General features: G+C 45.0%; 1 protein-coding gene across 4 annotated transcripts in view; it reads right to left on the reverse strand.

The window, feature by feature from the left end:
• RNF44 (ring finger protein 44) overlaps positions 1–12,137 on the reverse strand; it is an 89,947-nt gene extending 77,810 nt beyond the window's left edge. For 2 of the 4 annotated variants that reach the window (XM_060688481.2, XM_087887551.1), the window contains exons 1-2: positions 10,338–12,078; positions 1,509–1,687 (exon numbers count right to left, since the gene is read on the reverse strand). The gene's annotated coding sequence lies outside the window, so the exon portion shown is untranslated. Of the gene's footprint in view, positions 1–1,508; positions 1,688–9,769; positions 10,092–10,337 lie in introns of those variants that run through there. The other 2 variants (XR_015732597.1, XM_087887552.1) reach the window with 2 other exon arrangements.
• Positions 12,138–13,561: the final 1,424 nt, after the last annotated feature.

The raw sequence follows: 13,561 nt of genomic DNA on the forward strand, positions 1-13,561 counted from the left end.
AGCGTGCGTGGGGGGGGTGTGTGACGGTGTCTCGCAACAGCAGCAGAGCACACTCTGGGGCTCCTCAGTCTGCACAGCACAGCTGGGGACGGGGCACTGCGACTGCTGGGCCGGCCCTCCAAGCAGCAGGTGGAAGCAGTGGTGCAGGGGAAGAGGCACATTATCTGGCCCACCAGACAGCTGCCTACCCCATCCCATTGTCTGTCTTGTTTGCCTGCGGCCATTACAGCTCAGATGGAGCCAGCAGCCACGCAGCTGCCCGGAACATCTGGCAGACTGGATCCCATGCCTCCTCTACTGCATCTCTGCCTCCGCCTACTCTTTGGAGGGTCGACCTGGTGGTCTTGAAGCTCAGACCCACTTGTGCTGCATGGGCTGCACAGTCCTGACTACCTTTTGTAGACAGGGATTCCCACCCTTCCCGTTCACCAGGGCCATCATTGGTGGGGCAGCGGGTAGAAGGCTCATCCCATATGTGTGGTGGAGCTGGAAGATGAGGTTGGCCATGAGGACCGAGCATGCAGGGGCTGTGGCATGGCAGTGACGGCAACCAGCTGGGTTGCCCCACAATGATCCCACCTCTGTCTTTGCTCCTACAGTGGATCAGGCCCCGGCACCAGCCGATTCCGCCCCCCTCCACCGGAGACAGCTGGATCTTCCCCAGGCCTGCCCAGTCCCCCACAGGCGGCCCCGGACGTCGAGCTGCCCACGCCCACCCTGGCCACGCCCACCCAGTCAACTGTTACCCGTCCCTGACCACGCCCAGTCCCTGCCACACACACACCCCTTGAAGGTAACCACAATGCTGATGCAGCCCTCAATGGAATTGAGTTTGACATCCCTAATCTAGAAGTAGATATGGTCATCAAACAGAAATTTACTATGAATATTATATCATGGAATAAAAATTTATTTCCAACCATTTCTGATATCTGTCCCACATCAATAGTAATGTGACTGTAACAACCCATCCATAAGTTTATAAAAAATTTCTTGTGGAAGATCTATAAAGCTCACCAAGAAACTGAACAGGTTTTTTTGGCTATATTGGCTTTGTTATAGAAGGCAGTCACAGCAAGTGAGAGTTCCTAGTTGAACCGAGATTATTTTGAAACAATTGGAGAGAGGAAGATGTGGACCTGTTTAATATCAACATGTGGGATTGTGAAGAAATCTTGGAGCCACTGACTAGACTGGGAAATCCAAAAATATCTCAGTAGTAGTAGTGAAAAGAGCACTTCCATGAAGTTGCAGAGAAGCTAATATGGACACTAAGTGATCAAGAATTGAGGCAAAATTTACATTTATTTTAATATGGAACTGAGTGCTGCTATTTTAAACCACATATGTATTCTTTAAAAACTAGAGGGGTCATCTGTAATCATGCAGCACAATCTCTGTGACATGTTTTAAGGAGGCACATCAAGCCTCTGAATCCCCTGAAGCCCATAGGAAGAATGCTGGTTTGCACTGATGATCAACATTAGTTAAAAGTTGAAGCACTGTACCTTCTCCTGAGGTGTGCTGGGCTGCCACAGCTCTCCCCTGGGAATTGTTGCTGGTCAAATGGGACAGGAGGCCACCTATTCACTGCCAGTTCCCATGGTCGCATTGGGGATGTTCACAAGGCAAAAGGTGATGCTGGATCTCACACTCCAAACGCAGTTCCACACTGGTTCTTTGGGATCTGCAAAAAGTGATGAAACAACTATTGAATACAAGCTCTGTAATAAAAAGAGTTTTAAGTTTTAAATCAGAACAACCTCTAGAAGAGTTATGCTGGAGGAACATCACTGGTAGGCTGCCAGCAACACAGCTGCAAGAGGTGAAAAAATCTCCATGTATTCAGTGATAGACTAAGATTTTCTTCATATTACGTAGTCTCCATTTAAAAATTCTCCCTGAATAACTCACTCATAGTAATTTTGATTTGCTTGTTCATTTCTATGCCTTTTCTGTTTCCTATCTTTCATTCTCTTCTATCACTTGTAATTAAATCTAGTTGTTAATCCAATTTTATCTCTTCCTTTCTTTTAAGAAGCTCAGAGCACTCCAGCTCAATCCACAGGACTAACAAGACACATAACTTAAAAATATAAGACAGCAAATGGGCCAAGAAAACCTGTGGCTGAAAGAGTTTTAAACGTTGAATATCCAGATCCGACAAAGAAGTCATAGATCACATTTGACGATACAATGAAATTAGCAAAGAAAGTCATAAAAGTCTTGCAATGATAAACATAAACACGCCCATTATTAATTCCAACACCATCTGGATGAGGTATATATTAATAAGCTACAGCCAGAGTCTCATTTTAAAAATGTAAGCACATTCTAATGTCACTACCCATTAACTAGCTTTTAGGGAAAGTTGCTCTATGATACAGGAGGTACAAAACAGTAATATTATTTATTTATTTATTTAATTTATTTTTATTAAATTTATATGCCGCCTTTCTCCCGTAGGACTCGGGGCGGCGCACAGAATTAAAAACATATAACAATAAAAATCCTAAAAACAGCCAATATAAAACCCCAAACAGAATAAAATTATAGCCTGATCTTCTTTAAAAACCATTCAAATTAGAATTCAAACCATTTCAACTGCTTGCAGTGAATTCTATAGTTTAACCATGCACTGTGTAAAAAGAAACCCATTTAATTCTGTGACTCCTGAATTATCCTGCATTGATTCACTGGATGACCTCAAATTCTACAATGGTGATCAAAAGACTGAGACTGAGTTGCTACAGATTTTCTTGTATAGGAGACAGTCTTCATCTTAATAAGTAATCATGCGTAATAAATTATTTGCCTTTTTTGTGTCTTTTTACAACGTGTGATGATCAGAACCATACGCAATATTCCAACTGTAGACTCATTTAAGATTTGTGCAAGAACATTATTATATTGGCAGTTTTATTTTCAAATTAATGATTACAACCATAACATTTGACCTTTTTTAAAAAGCGCCTGCATAGAGGACTGACAGTTACCTCAAACTGTTCCTCATGGCTCCGAAATCTCTTTCTGGCCAGTTACTACCTGTTCAGACCACCTTAAGGTATAGGTGAAACTTGGATCTTTTATGTCAGCAACCACCACTTTGCATTTGTTGATCCTGAAGCACATTTGATATTTTGAAGCCCATTCACACAATTAGAAGAAGCCTTTAGGAACTCTTCCCAATCACCTCTTTTTTGGTATCATAGGCAAAGCTGGCTAGTTCATAATTTAATACTCCTCTTGAGGTATTTTAGACAAAAGTTTAAAAAAAAACAAGTCCAAACATGAATCCCACTTTGCACATCTTGCCAGTATGAGAATTATCTGTAATCTTATTTCCTTTTTTTGTAGCTAGTTGCCACTCTATGAGAACACCTATCCTCAGGGGTTTGGGTGAGATAATTTTTGTTCAACATTGGATTTTTGAAAATCCAAGTATGTAGTTATTATATAAAGGTGGTATGCTTTCTGATACTCACCAAAAAGGATAGAATATTCATAAGAAAACATCTTGGTAGAAGCCAAGACAATTTTCTGCAAGGCTATGTATTCGCCTATTTTTCTCTAGTATTTTCAACCATATCCAACAAATGAGATAATCTGGAGAGCCAATCTGGTGTAGCGGTTAAGACAGGGGTCAGCAACCTGTCTAGAGCCACATGTGGCTCATTCACCCCTCTGCTGTGGCTCCCTGTCACTCAAAATATGCATCACAACTGCCAATGTGCGACACCCACAGGCACACGATTTATTGAGCTTTTCAACCCCTGGTAGGCCAACCATGGATAAAGAAAAGTTTCAGAAGAAAACAGAATGTTTAATTCAACTACATGTTAGTTTTGTGGCACGGGAAGGGTTTTGTGGCTCCTGGTGTTTTCTTTTCTGTGGGAAACGGGTCCAAATGGGTTCTTTGAGTGTTTAAGGTTGCAGACCTCTGGGTTAAGGCAACAGCCTAGAAATTGGGAGACTGTGAGTTCTAGTCCCACCTTACGTTCAAAGTCATCTGGGTGACCATGTGCACTCAGCCTTTCAGCCCTAAGTAGAAGGAAGAACAACCCACTCTGAAAATTCTTGCCAAAAAACCCACAAGGACTTCTCCAGTCAATCACCGGGAGTCAAAGCTGACTTGAAGGCATACACATAGGGATTATAATCTAACTAGATCATAATAACCTTTATTGCCAGGTCTGTGGTAAATAAAGCCCCCCTCATTTGTGATCTTGTTCAGGAGGGGGGAGCGGACCTGGTGGGTATTACGGAGACCTGGTTGGGCCAGGAGGGGGGAGTCCCTCTCATAGAGATGTGCCCACCCGGTTTCCGGGCATTTCATCAGCCAAGGTCACAGGGAAGGGGCGGGGGGGTGGCAGTTATCATTAAAGAGGGTCTTAGTCCGAGGGAGGCCACTGTTCCTCAGACGGCCGGATGTGAATCCCTCCTTGTGAAGTGGGGTCATGGGGTGCAGATGGGCCTGCTGGTTACGTACCTGGCTCCCTGCCACGTGGCAGCGGCCTTGCCTGAACTACTCAACGTTATAGCCGCGGTGGCGATTGATACCCCTAGACTTATGGTCATGGGGGACTTCAACCTGCCATCCGTCGGTGAGGCGTCTGAGGTGGCTCAGGAGTTCATGGCTTCCATGACGGCCATGGACCTGACCCAGTTAGTTCATGGCCCTACTCACACGGGGGGAAACACGCTGGACCTGGTTTTTGTCTCTGGTCAGTGGCTGAGTGGTCTCGAGATAGGGGATATAGCGATCGAGCCCTTGTCATGGTCAGATCACTCCCTCCTTCGCTTTGACCTTCGAACTGCCACACCCCGCTGCAGGGAGGCGGAACCGATGAGGTGGTTCCGCCCCAGGCGCCTGATGGACCCGGATAGGTTCCAGACGGAGCTTGGGCCATTTCCTGAGGCTCTGGCACACGGCTCGACTGAAGACCTAGTGGCTATCTGGGATAGGGTGGCCGCTGGAGCTTTGGACCGGGTCGTGCCTTTGCGGCCTCTGACCCGGCGTCGATCTCACCTGGCTCCCTGGTTCACCGAGGAGCTGAGGGAGATGAAACGCCGGAAAAGACGCCTGGAGAGCAGTTGGAGGGCCAGCCGTTCTGAATCTGACCGAACACTGGTAAGGTCTCATATTAAGACCTACCTGGTGGCAATAAAAGCGGCAAAATGTAACTATTTTTCCGCTCTTATTGCGTCATCAGATAATCGCCCGGCCACCCTGTTTAGGGTGACCCGCTCCCTGCTCCACCAGGAAGCGCGGAAGGACCCCTTGGAGGGTAGAGCCGAGGACTTTGTACAATATTTGTATGACAAAATCGCTCAGATTCGGGAAAATTTGGACTCTGACTGGGTAGATTCGGGAGGGAGGATGGAGGCAAGTCTTGAGAATATTATCTGGGAAGAGTTTGATTCTGTGACTCTGGAAAACGTGGACAAGATACTGGGCAGACTAAGCGCGGCCACATGTTTATTGGACCCGTGTCCCTCCTGGCTGGTGCTGGCCTCTCGGGAGGTTACACGAGGCTGGCTCCAGGGGATTATAAATGCTTCCTTGAGAGAGGGTGTCTTCCCTGCTGCCTTGAAGGAGGCGGTGGTGAGGCCTCTCCTCAAGAAGCCTTCTCTGGACCCAGCAGTGTTGGCTAATTACCGTCCAGTCTCCAACCTTCGCTTCATTGCGAAGGTTGTTGAGAGTGTGGTAGCGCGACAGCTTCCTCAGTACTTGGATGAATCGGCTTATCTAGATCCGTTCCAGTCGGGCTTCAGGCCTGGATACAGCACGGAAACGGCATTGGTCGCATTGGTAGATGATCTCTGGAGGGCCCGGGACAGGGGTTGCTCCTCTATCCTGGTCCTATTAGACCTCTCAGCAGCTTTTGATACCATCGACCATGGTATCATGCTGCACCGGTTGGAGGAGTTAGGGGTGGGAGGCACCGTGTTGCGGTGGTTCTCCTCCTTTCTATCTGATCGGTCGCAGTCTGTGTTGACAGGGGGGCAGAGGTCGACCCCGAGGCCCCTTATATGTGGGGTGCCACAGGGGTCGGTTCTCTCACCCCTTCTGTTCAACATTTATGTGAAGCCGCTGGGTGAGATCATCCGTGGTTTTGGGGTGAAGTATCATCAGTATGCTGATGATACTCAGCTATACATCTCCACCCCGGACCACCCCAATGATGCCCTTAAAGTGATGTCCCAGTGCCTGGAGGCTGTACGGATCTGGATGGGGAGGAACAGACTCAGGCTCAACCCATCCAAGACCGAGTGGCTGTGGTTTCCGACGTCCCGATATAGTCAATTGGTGCCATCACTGACTATTGGGGATGAGTCATTGCCCCCCACGGAGAGGGTTCGCAACTTAGGCGTCCTCTTGGACTCACGGCTGTCTTTAGAAGAACACTTGACAGCTGTGGCCGGGAGGTCTTTTTATCAGGTTCGCCTGATTCGCCAGTTGCGTCCCTTTCTGGATCGGGACTCGTTAAAAACGGTCACTCATGCCCTCGTCACTTCACGCCTGGACTACTGTAATGCTCTCTACATGGGGCTCCCCTTGAAGAGCACCCGGAGGCTCCAGCTGGTCCAGAATGCGGCCGCGCGGGTAGTTATGGGAGCAGCATGGCGCTCCCATGTGGCTCCCCTCCTGCGCGAGCTGCACTGGCTCCCTGTGGTCTTCCGGGTGCGCTTCAAGGTCTTAGTTACCACCTTTAGAGCGCTCCATGGCTTAGGACCGGGGTACTTACGAGACCGCCTTCTGCCACCAATAGCCTCTCACCGCCCAGTACGCTCCTATAGAGAGGGGCTTCTCAGGGTGCCGTCAGCCAAACAATGTCGACTGGCGGCCCCCAGGGGGAGAGCCTTTTCTGTGGGGGCACCCACCATCTGGAACGAACTCCCCCCAGAGATACAGAAGATTCCGGATCTGCGCACTTTCCGCCGTGCCCTCAAAACATTCCTGTTTCAGCAGGCCGGCCTGGGCTAACTTTCCCTTTATATTGCTTTTTGATTTTATTTTAAACTGGGATGTCTTGAATTATCTAGGACCAGAATGTTTAGTATATTTTAATTGGTTTTTTATTATTAACGTTTGTATTACATGTATTTTTATCGTTCGCTGTTCACCGCCCTGAGTCCCTTAGGAATAGGGCGGTATATAAATTTAATAAATAAATAAATAAATAAATAAATTGCTCCTAATTTTTTTTTTAAAACAAGGACACTTTACTAGGCCTGAACAACAGATAATGAAGCGAAAACAATTTGGTTCCAAGAACAGATGGTTACATTAAAGAAAATTTGGGGTTTTTTGAATGAAAAATCCAGCAGTTTCAATTTAAATTCCTTAAATGTATATATGTGATGAAGTGATGAAGCTTCAGTCATGAAGCTCCCACAACCTCTGAAGGCAAGCTGTTCCATTGGTTGATTGTTCTCACAGTCAGAAAATTTCTCCTTATTTCTAGGTTGAATCTCTCCTTGATCAGTTTCCATCCATTATTCCTTGTCTGACCTTCACATGCTTTGGAAAATAGGTTGACTCCTTCCTCTCTGTGGCAGGCCCTCAAGTATTGGAACACGGCTATCATGTCTCCCCTGGTCCTTCTCTTCACTAGACTAGCCATGCCCAGTTCCTATAATCGTTCTTAATATGTTTTATCCTCCAGTCCCCTAATCATCTTTGTTGCTCTTCTCTGCATTTTTTCTAGAGTCTCAAAATCTTTTTTATAGTGTGGTGACCAAAACTGGATGCAGTATTCTAGGTGTGGCCTTACTTAGGCTTTATAGAGTGGTATTAGTAGCTCATGTGATCTTGATTGAATCCCTCTGTTAATGCAAATTACAGTAGGATTGCATTGGCTTTTTTGGCTGCTGCTGCGCACTGTTGGCTCATATTTAATTGGTTGTCTACTAAGACTCCAAAATCCCTCTCACGGTTACTGCTATTAAGCCTGGTTTCTCTCAATCTATACGTGTACATTTGCTTTTTCTTGCCTAAGTGTAAGACTTCACTTTTTTCTACATTAAATTTCACATATAAATGCAGAAGAAAGGATCTGAATAGGACCAAGGTACTTTTCCATTTAGAGTGGAATGGAAATCACGTTGCCCCTAACTCAAATAATTTTATCATTGGACACTCAGCAGGAGACAATATGTTAGGAGAGGGCATCCTTTTCATCTTAACTATCAAATCTACCGCATCTATTAATGGCAAATAAAAACTGTCTGGCAACTAACAATGTGTCAATTCATCTAATAATTCCTTGGCTAGCCATTGCTATAAAAGCTTTCCATTTCAAGTGGAATTAACTGACACAATAAAGCAATTATTTTCACTCATCAGCACTGCTATGTCAACTGGGAAAAATCTTCAGAATAACATAATAGGGCATTATAGTGGAATAGCTTTCTTCAACCTGGTGCCCTCCAGGTACACTGGGATCCTGATTCTCAAAGGAAAGCTAACTGGGAACTGAAATCCAAATACAGATTGGGGAAAGCTTCCTGCACCTAAGCTAAGTATCTCCTCAGACATTATCCAAGCCTTCTAGCTGTTCCATTATGTTAAATCCCATGAGTTCTGTGACCTCTAACTGAACAGAGTGGCAATCAGCTAACATATAGAATGCATATTTGCCTTCAGGCCTCACCAGGCACGCCACAGAAAATAATATTGTGCTTCCTGTAAAATGCTAGTTTTAAAAGGAAAAATGTACCAAATCATCATGGCAGTACAGATATTGGGGAAATCCCAGAATGTACCAGACCCATCTCTCCACATTTCTTGTGAAGCATGTCACTATCACATGCTTCAAATTTTGCATAAACACTATGAGTTAAACAGAGAAACAAGACAGAGAGTAAGGAAGAAAAAGGGGTCCCAAAATATATCAAGATATGCAAAATCCAAGACAGATAAATTCATCATACTTTCTGACTGGTAGATCAATCAGAAATTATTGGTAGACCAGTTATGTCACAAACTTAAATAGCAATTTTGATTTCAACTCATATTCTCCTTTAATTAATTTAGAGTAATAACAGCCCCAGCGCCAACAAACTCTTCAAAACAACTTTAAGATTTTTCTCCTTTTGTAGAAATTTCCCGTTTTATTTGCTGTCATTTCTAAAACCAAACCTAATAACCAATAACTTTGCTTACACTTCCTGTGCCTCTCCTCCATTTCAATTCAAACCATACAGTTCTGGATCCATTTGGAGAAACCAAGGAAGGAAAATGTTCCCCTCTCGTGGAACAACCTGCAGTATGTTTCCAATGTTTCCGGGGAACAAGAGAGGTTCGCAAACTTTGTGAGAATCAAAAAGGAGACTGGCTCTGTTCAAGAGGTGGTTCTCATAGAATTGGCATCTTGAAATAAAACCTCCATACGGTTCCATCTCCCACATGCATGCTCCATCATTTGGAACACGCCTCCCACAATTCCCCCCTCCCCATGTCATTCTACCCGGACTTCATGAAGTTTAAGGAGTTCAACATCTGGAAAGGAGCAGCGAAGGAAAAGCAGTAGCAGCTTTAGAGAAACTCATGACAGGAAACCACCATGGCCATAAACGCTCGGAAAGGTTACCCCCCTCTGTACAAGAGAGAAAAAGAAGCAGTGCCTGAAAGCTACTTCCAACCATGACCTCCGCCACCCCCACCCCACCCTGGTCCCTGTTGCCTCCACATGTCCTTTGCCTTCACAAGTCACCTTCAGAAATTTGTTTCACAACACAAACCGGCGACCCAGACGCCACCAACCGTTTTTCGGGCTCGAAATCTGTCATTGCCCGTCAATCCCAATCGGAATAAATCCCGCACTTTGATTGCCACCCAGCTGCTCTGCGTTTGCTGCAAAACGCCGGACCCGATCTCGATCAGGCAGTGGCCGTTCATCTTCCCCCGGGGGTCGCCCGCAATTCCTCTTCCCATCCCACTCTGCTCTTTCCTGGGAATGTCTCTCGCCTTTTTCCTCTCAAAGGTCAGGAGAGGGGATCCAAGGCGATGCAGGTGCAGTCGATAGCGGAGGAGGAGAAAATGCCCCGGACTGCATTTTTGTTGTTGGGAAGCCGCAGTTTGCAGTGCCCGCCCATTTGACCCTCCCCCAGGAGCATCACCTATATCCATCTTTAGCAGAAAGCGAACACCACCCAAATTGCATTTTTAAAACCCGGTTTTAATTACGGCTTAAAAGGGCCTTAACCATCCGGAGGACCGTTAAGCTTCGCAGCCCGAGCGGCGCGCCCCTCCCTCCCTCCCTCCCCGTGCATCTCCAGCTCGCAGCCGTGAATGCATACAACGCGAGCCCTCCTCGCCCCGATCTGCCTACCTGCCTGCTTGCTCCACTTCTCCGGGTGCAGCTGCACCCCACATCAGCCCTCCTTTCTGCCGTGGTTCCTGGGCGCCGGCTCCGAGCCCCGTGCCCGCGCCCCCCACGGCTGTTTCCGGTCGCTTCTTTGTTTTCCTTGGCGCTTGCAGAGAGCTGCAGCCTCCTCCGAGTTGCCCCCAGAGCCGGGGAGGTCGAAGAAGGCGCCGGCCACCCGGGGTCTCTGGTCCTTTAAGAGCTGCCTGCGCCGCCGGGGTGTAACAAACGGCGCATTTTATTCACAACATTCGGACCTGAGCGCGCGCGCCCGAGCCTGGCTTGGGCCAACTGGGGAGGAGGGGTAGAGGCGCGGCCCCGAGCGCTACGGCACGTGACCGGATCCGCCGCTACAATTAGCCAAAGCCCACGGCCCTCTCGCGCAGTCGTGCTTGGGCGCGTCCGAGCGAGCTGCACGCGGCAGCAGCGAAGCCAAAGCCTACCGAGGGGGAGTGAGCGGGGCGACGTCATGGCAACCATAGCCGAGGTGCGGTCTCGGAGGATCTGGGTGACACGGGGATTATAAGGCACCCGCGCAAAACGACCCGAGCAAGGAAATACGCTGATACCTGCAGGGGGAGGCGGGAAAGATTCCTGTATCTCGGACATGAACTCTTGTTTTCCTCCCCGGCCGAAAGAATTGTTGCTCCCCCTCTGCTACTTCAGCATGTTGCAATGTGAACTTGTACTGAATGATGAGTAACTGTATTTAAATGCAATTGGTTTTTTTAATTGTATAAAAGTTATCCAAACAGAAAGGCTATCTTCAATCAACCTCTGCGATGAAACCTCACTATGTTAAAATCTGCAATTTTGGGAGGACCCAGTATCTTCATTGAGAATGATGCTGGCAAGACTAGGAGCTCCTAGTCTAGTCATCCTTCCCTGTAAACTTCGAATATTTTAAGGTTTATTAGAGAAAAAATGTTGAAGTTTCATACTTATACCTGGAAGTTGATGTGGCCAAACGGAAGCCATAAGGAAATGTAGTCACTGCTCCTATATAATTTCCTCATTTATGAGGACCACTACAACTGGGAGATGAAATATGAGATGCATTTATCTATATTCCACAGGCTTTCCCCAATCTTATGATTCTGAACCAAGGAAAACCTAAAATTGTCAAAATAAAATAATTCTAAATTTGATGTTTAGGAACAAGAGAACTTGGGTGGTATGAACAGGTTGAGTTACCTGAAAAGTAATTATTTATTGGAGAAATGGTTCATGGCATAAAACCACATTAAGAATTTGAATAGCAGTGATACTGTTAAGGCTATGTCCCACACTATAATGGAATAACTGAAATAATATATCAATTTTTAATTTGCCAGCAAACAAAGTTTCTCAATTCAAAGTCCAGAAAGGATAAGTAATGGGTGATTGGAAAGGAAGCTGAAAGCTGGAAAGATGAAACTTGGAATTACCAGAAGATTTAGGTAGGGTAATTGCAATGCTTGGATGAAGTTCAATTGCAATGAAGTTCAATCAGTTATGGCACTTTCAAATTGAGATTATAGAACAAATTGAGATGTTTTAGTGTCATATATATGGTTAATCTTATAAAATTAGATGGCATTTAAAGATTTGACACTAATGTTTTGTCATACAGAATTTAAGATCAATGTAAAGAGCAATTTCAGTAGATTTAATTTAGGTGAAAAAGAATCAGAGAAGATATTATCCAAACTAAAGCAAAAAATTAAAAATAAATTTTAAAAATGGCAGTGGCTTTTAGAATAAGCTATCCTGAAAACTAATAGGGTAAAAACTCCTGTACAAGGAAATATGACAGCCAACTATCAAGCAAGAAAGGACAAAAATCCTTTAATAATGTTACAACACAGTGAAAAACAAGAAAAGATTATTTTAAAAGATCAGGTAAGTCACAGGAAAATTTACACTTATAATAGGAATATGGAAGTGCAGGTATTGAAGAGATCTACAAAAGGCAAATGAGGAAAAATTGATCTACAAAAGGCAAATGAGGAAAAAGGCGGTTGACAGCACTACTAACTGATTCCTTTACATACCATTTTAGAAGGTAATATCATTTAATATCATTTTAGAAGGACAGAAACATTTGTAGCAAGAATACGTTCAGGAGGCTGACTCCACTAGAAAGTGAGGTACTGGATCAGCTGTTGAATAGAAAAAGATGAGTGCAGATGAAATAACCACTGAACTACTTAGGCTGCAAGCGGTGCTAACTGCAATATACAAACACAAATGGAGCAATACTGTTTATTCATACCAACTGGAAAAGATTAGTGAGTATGCTTAGTGGATGTATACAGAATTAATTATACAGTATTAATCTCTTTAGGAACAGAGTTTTCAATTTTTGCAGTATTCTCAAAGATTTTAGTAGAGAAGTTTTTCACTTTTAAGATTCTATTTGGGATAATGATGATGATGTTCATCGTGTTAGAAGAGGACCTTGACATCTAACAGGTGGGCTGTCCACGATGTGTCCATAGGTGGCTGGTAAGGCCTATACGGGTACGAAACGTTCTGCAGATGTGGGGCAGATGTGTGGGCACCATAGTTGCAGCATTTGCAGCTCTGGCTTTGTGGAGTGCTTGCTTCTCTTGTGCTATGATTGTTCTTCTGTCCTCAGATATCTGGCAGCTTTGGTGGATCAGCGTGCACCATGTCGATAGATCTTATGCCAGGGTTTCCCAGGAGGTGGTGTCAATATCCAGGGACTTAAATTTGACATAATGCAATAGATATGGATGTTAATCTGTAAATTCATGCAGTGACAATTTCAGTAATAATACATTCTGATGCATATTGACTTAGAAGTAAGACTCATGAAATGCAAGAGAGCTTCCTTCCATAAATGGCTTCAGATTGAACAGACATTGTCTCACTATCCAAAATGAGGCACCTCTCAACGTAAATGGATCTATCTGCAAACAGCACACTGACCAACTGGATACAATTAAAGTAACAGCTGCAGCTGCACTGACACTACACTGGGAATAAGTTATACAATATTATGGTTTGGCTTAGTATATCACCTAAACCCAGATTTGACTTCAGATTACATATATTAACATATTTGTTGTAGATTAAGTTGTTTTAACTCCCAGTCTGGTACAGCATCCATTTCCAAAAGGGGTGTTAATTCCTCCTCTTCACTCCTCAAGTGGAGACAGAATATATTTTAGCATCATCTACTTTGT

Source organism: Pantherophis guttatus, chromosome 2 (assembly GCF_059756535.1).
Source record: "Pantherophis guttatus breed Tessera chromosome 2, ASM5975653v1, whole genome shotgun sequence".
Classification (NCBI taxonomy): Eukaryota; Metazoa; Chordata; class Lepidosauria; order Squamata; family Colubridae; genus Pantherophis; species Pantherophis guttatus.